We start from the raw sequence: 6,455 nt of genomic DNA on the forward strand, positions 1-6,455 counted from the left end.
CTTTCCAAATACCTTATTAATCTTAAAATATTTTATTGAGCACCACAGAATATAAAGATTGCTTAACAAAATGCTTTACAGATTTGAAAGGTAAAGCTCCTATTTCTTAAACTCAAATTTTAAAAAACCCTTACATCTCTGCTTTAGTCTTCTAGATAAATTATCAACACTGTCAAATTGCATAAAGCCTTCAGTTGGAATGTTAGATGGTATTATAATAAATCTGTGTTATATATTAGCATTCATCTGGATGTGGTTTTATACACATTACCTAACTAATCCTCACAGTAATTCTTTTTTTCCTGGTAGTTTTGTTAAATATTATTTCTATTTTGTAGATGGAGAAGTGGAAGCTAAGGTGATTGTACCAAGATTAGATAACAAGTAAGAAGTGATGCAAAGACTCCTCATGTACAGTTTTTCCATTATAGTAGGATGTCTCTGATGGGAATATTCTCATATTTCAAGTTTAGCTCTTTCAACCTGCTTCTATTTAAGCATATTTCTTAAATTATCCCAATGTAGTTGTGTAACTTGCCTTAAATGCTTATATATATTAATATTCAAATATTTTAAAAACTGCACTTTCCATTAGACTGTGGACAGGATTTTTACCTTATATATCCTGCAAATTCCTGAATTAGCCTTTTATTGTTAATACATTTATATGTCAGTTTAGCTAGTTATAAAACCAAGTAAATAGAAAATATTTATGCTGCTTTCTTTCCTTGTCTTTCTCATTTTGCATGTTTTTTTTTTACGGCAATGACATTTCTTCAACCATATGTAAATTAATATGGTGCCAATACTGCTTGGTTTGTGACCTGAACAGAACAAGCTCCTAGTTCTACCAGAGGCATTATCAAGATGGAAATCTGTTGATCAGAATCTGCCTTTAGTATAGACTGACTGGTAATAAGCACTGCCCTCGAGATCTGCTTATACTGCATATTTGGGCATGTCTCCTTAGAAAGACAATTATCCTCCACAATAGAGTAGCATTTATTCTTTGACCAAAGTGATCTATAATGGCATTTCATCTTCCAGATGCTTTGTCAACTACAAGGCACTGGATTTTTTGGCAAAGAAAACAGATTTCATCCAAAACTGCACACATTCTGCAAAAACATTGCAGATTTCTCCTTGGCCATCAAAGGAAATAAAAAGGGAGCCTTGGCAAACCATCCAAGACACTGAAGGAGGTTTTTGTTGCCTTAAAGCCATCCAATGTAGTGCAAGATGATTTTGATGTCATTGTGCAATTGAGTGTAGTATAAAATGTTGGAGGTTGGGGGCTAGTAGTTTTAGTTTTGAACTAGTCAAAAAACAAACATTGGTGGAAATCTTGGTATTCATCAGGATGTGGTTTATAGTCTAAACAGAATGTAAGAAATTTCATTTACATCCTCTTCTCTCTCTCTCTCTTTTTTTTTTTTTTGGTACTGGGAATCAAACTCATGACCTCAGGCTCTCTTCTCTCTCTCTCTCTTTTTTTTTTTTTTGGTACTGGGAATCAAACTCATGACCTCAGGCTTGCCAGGCAAATGCTTATACTGCTGAGCTACACCCCCAGCCACATCTGCTTTTCAACCATGTTGAGTTCTTTACTATTTAAAGACATCTGCTTAGGAGCAAGTCACCTATTCTACCTTTCTTTCCCAAAATGCAAGAATCCCAGTGACATTTTTAAATTCTGCGTAACATCTAACATTTGATTTGATGAAAAGATCAGTGATCCTTGAGAATACAGCAGCTTTGTCACAAAATCAACATTAAATCTCCTGCTTTCTTTAACCATTTGAGGGTAAGTAATCACCTTTCTCTGTGTTTGATCCATATTTTCTACTGTAAGTTTGTTTTCCACCCTATCTCCACCTGAAATTAGATGCATACAAGTTTTATTTCCACAGTACTTTTCTTTCTCCGGTGATTCCTCTACATCAGTTTCTTCCAATCAAATCTTGCCATCACTTTTTGAGGCATATGTAGCAGGCATTTCCTGCTGCTAGTGAAGCAGAAAATGCCCCTCTCCCACAGCCAGTATACTTCAGTTTCTGTTAGTTGCCCAGGTAACCTTCAGTTTACTTCAGTTCCTGTTACAGTTCCTGTTATTTCTGTTTGTTAGAAATGGCTGGTCACTATGACGCACATTGTAAGAATCAATTAATAACCGAAATATTCAGCTTCTGTACTTCCCACTTACAAACTCCATATAAGCCCTAAACCACCAGAGATCAGGGTCTGACATTGTTTTCCAGGTCAGTGCCTGTCCACGTTGAATAAATCTGCCTCCAGATCCTGGGTGACATTTTGGTGTTTCTGTTTGATGCTACACTAGTAATGCATTTGTACCTTTCTTCTGAGAACTCTGCAGAATGCAGAGGTTCAGTGAGGGTACTAGATGCCATCGAGGAAGCATTTTTTTTTTTTTCTGCAGAGCACCAGTCTCGTGAACATTGCCCTTCACACTTTGACTGGCATAACAAAAAACTTCTGTGTGCTGAATGGTCTCATCCTTCTTGCAAAGAGAGATGGCTTCTGTTTCATAGATCAAGTCTTGCCATGCAGCAGCAGTTTCTTCCTTGGGGTCACTATTCTGCTGATACACCTTCAACTAGGAGAGCAATCCTGAAAAGCTCAAACTAGCCCAATTCCTTCCATAGTAAGTTCTTGAATTCACATGCGAAACCCTCTGTCTGCTAGTTGAACACGCAGCTGCAAGGATAGATTCAGGCAAACCTGTCCCTATTATAATCACAACAAACTGTGGGAAGAGCAACTGCTGTCCTAGGAGGGAAAGCATCTGGTAGCAGCCGTTGCTGAAGGAAGTAAGTATGAATCTAGGCTGAGGTGTGATTATGCTTTAACAAACTCGCTCCTCCTAAGGTTCTACTTCTTCCAGCGGCACTAAGTTTGCAGGTCCTAGTTGTTTAACGTGTTACTCTTTTAAAGTTTTTATGTTTTTTTGTTTTTGTTGTTAATGAATCAGTAGCATGAAACACGGCAAAATACATGCATCTAATCACATCTGAGAATACTAAAAAGGATACGTGATTTTCATTCCTGCAGTCATTTTAGCAGTAAATGCCAATACACATCACATACACACTTAGGACTGGAATTATTCTCGAAGAGGCTGTGCTAAACCCCTCCCACAGGCAGGCCCGCTGCACCCCACACCCAGCCACAGGCAGGGCACGAAGGTTAAGGTGACCTCAAAGAGGGCCGCCAGCAGGTCGCTGAGGCTGGTGCTGGCCAGGTAGAGATGGGTGGGACAGGCGCAGGTACTGGAACTGCTAGGGGGTGAACATCGAGCACCAGCAGGTTGTTGCCGCTGCCCAGCGGTGGAGAGAGCTGAACAGCAGCAGCGGGCGCTCGTGGGTGCCCTGGCTGAAGAGCTGCGCGGGGCTCAGCGTCCCAGTCTGCGCCGGACCTCGGCCATGCCGCCCTCCTGACACCACTGGCTGGCGCTGCGGTACCGGAGTAGGCGGCTCGCTGCCCACCCCGTGAGCGTCAGGCGCAGCACACAGGGTGGGACTGGGGTTGCTGTGGCCCTTGTCCGCGCTCTGCTCCGCGCCTCTCTGGAATTTTATCTGATCTTCATATTTGCAACGTATCTTCTCTGAGTATAGAGCTCTGTGTTTGACAGATTTTTGGTGCATGTGTTTTAAAGACATCGCTCGACTATTTTCTGTCTCGCATGGTTTTGATAAGACATCTACAATTCTTATTTTTGTTTGTCCATATACAGTAGTCTTGTTTCCCTTTCCCAAGCCCCTGCCGCACATCGCTACCTGTAGTCAAGATTTCCCAGCATTTAAAAAAAACCCTACAATTTAAACTGTATGTAAGTTTTTCCTCTTTGAGAATTCTTTGAGCATTGTAGACCTCTGATGTAGTCTCTTGATAATTTTGGAAAATTCTCAGGAATTACATCCTCAAAGATTTTTTTTCATGCCGTGTTCTTTCACTTTTTCCTTCTAGGATTTAAACTTCATTTATGTTGCACCATCCCACATATTTTGTTTGCTCTGTTCTTTTTTTCTTTTTCTCTTTGTGCTTCTAGTCTGCATTATTTCTATAGAGCCATTTTTAAATTCTCTAATTCTTCTGCTGTATTTAGTGTGAGGATAACCCTTCCAGATAATTCTTTCTCAGGTTGTGTTTTTATTTCTAGCATTTTTATTAGACTTCTCACTTCCCGTTCTTCATTTTTTTCATGCATATTCACTTTTATGGTGTCCCTTAAAATATACATAATGGTTATTTTAAAAATACTTTTCCAGCTGTTATGATATGTAAGCCATCTTTGAATCTGGTCCTATTGTTTCATGTTTTGACAATGCATTTTTTTCTCATTTTTTTTGTTTCTTTGTATTTTTTGTTTGTATTTTTTGTTTCTTTGTTTTTTTGAGACAGGGTCTCACTACTCAGTTCAGGCTGGCCTTGAGCTCACTTTGTAGCCAGGCCTCAAACTCATGGCAATCCTCCTGCCTCAGCCTCCCAAGTGCTGGGATTACAGGTGTGCACCACCACGCTGAGCTATGTTTTGTACTTTTTGATTGAACAACAGACTTTTTGTGTAAAAGAACAGTAATTTTCAAGGTGAATAATATGTATGCTTCAATATGTACATATCTTTTCTTCTGTGAGGTCATTGCTGTGGGGAATTCTGGGTCAATCTTTTCAATACTTGCTATAGTTTACTTTGGCACATCATGAGCTATTACTACTTTGTGCTTTGTGTAAGACCTGGAGTGTTGGAAGGTTTTCTGCCCTTTAGCACAGTCCCTGCATGCTGGTGCTACAGTGGGAGAAAATCTTTATGTTCAGGAGCCACCTTTAGTGATTGAATGAATGGAAGGTTCATAGTGGAGGCATATACTTCAGCCTGAATTTTAAGCAGCTGGTATGTGACCAAGTCTCAGAGATAAGGGCATTATCAACATTATTACCCATCTCCTAGTAGAAAACAATCTCTGCATCCTCCTCAGTAGAGAGTCAAGAGCACAGATGGGTTTCCCATTTCTCTTCCCCATAGCAGCTGAACTATGCTTTGTAAGTGGGGAGGTCTTGTGTATAGTCACTTCTCTGCTTGGTTTATGAGTCAGAAGCATTTTTATTTTTTAACAGTCTTTTCTATATATAATTATACTTTGGCATTTATTTTGTAGGATCTGAACTGACACAGAGAGGGCTCAACAGTTGTGCACTTTTCAAGATAATTTAAAATGTTGTTATGGTCATCTGCAAAGACTGGAACAATAAAGTCAACAATAAAAGACAAATATCCTAATTTAAAACTGGACAGATGGCTTGGATAGACGTTTCTCCAAATAAAATATAAATGACCAGTATGTTAGTCAACTTTCCATTGCTGTGAGAAAATAGCCATGCCAAATCACCTTAAAGAAGAAAAGGTTTATTTTACCTTTATTTGGTTTATTTTGACATTCCAGATCCAAACTATAGCATTCCAACCCCTAACCCCCAAAGGCTCAGTCCATCTCAAAATGCAAAATGCATTTAGTCCATATCTAAGAGTGGCCAAAGTCTTAACAGTTCCTGCATTGATCAAAAGACCAAATCCAAGTTTTCTCTGAGTCACATGGAAAAAATGCACAGTGTGAGCCCCTGTAAAAATAAAAAAGAAAGATACATACTTCCAAGATACAACGCACAGAGTGAACATTCCTATTCCAAAAGGGAGAAATGAGGGTAGAAGAGGAAGATTGAATCAAAGCAGGACTGAAACCCATTGGGAAACATTAAATCCTTTAGCTCCGTGTACAACGTCTGGGGCGCATGGTGATATGATGTCACCTCCAAAAGGATTGGGCAATCCTGCCTCTGCAACCTTATTGGCTGCCAGCTGTACAGCCTCTATTTTGGGCTAACTCCATTCACTGCCTGTGGCTTCTTTTAGCAAGTGTTATGTTCTTGGCATTTCGACTTTCCTGGGGTCTCCACTCAGGTTTCAGTTTCACTCTCATGGTGCAATGCCTTGCCTTCTCAGGCGGTATGTGCAGGGACTCTGATTCTGTCACACACTGCCTGACCTTTATGCTTTCCTGTGAAACTTTGACAGAAGCCTCCATGATGCTGTGACTCTTGTATTCTGCATGCCTAGAAAACCAGTATCGTGTGGATTACATCAAAGTTTGCCACTGCCAAGCTGTACTGGATCCTGCTTGGACAACAGCCACAGCAACCCCTGAGTTCCTAGACGTGGGGAAATGGATATAGAGGAACAGTTTACTAGATGGCCCTTTGTGAGCAGGGTGCTCCAGAGCTCTCTTCTCAAAGCAAAATCTTTGAAATGAATTTACACTTGTATAGGCATATGATAGATGGGATCTTGCTGATTCCTGAAATGCTCTCCAGGCATCTGTTGTATTGTCCCACTGTAGAGTGTTTGGATTCTCTTCTCTTTTCTCTCCTCTTCTCTCCTCTCC

The 6,455-nt window shown here is 40.1% G+C and overlaps 1 pseudogene; it reads right to left on the bottom strand.

Moving 5' to 3' along the window:
* Positions 1 to 791: 791 nt before the first annotated feature.
* LOC102021245 lies at positions 792 to 1,837 on the bottom strand (annotated as a pseudogene).
* Positions 1,838 to 6,455: the final 4,618 nt, after the last annotated feature.

The sequence above is a fragment of the Chinchilla lanigera genome, unplaced genomic scaffold (genome assembly GCF_000276665.1).
Source record: "Chinchilla lanigera isolate Chin_1 unplaced genomic scaffold, ChiLan1.0 scaffold00018, whole genome shotgun sequence".
Lineage (NCBI taxonomy): Eukaryota > Metazoa > Chordata > Mammalia > Rodentia > Chinchillidae > Chinchilla > Chinchilla lanigera.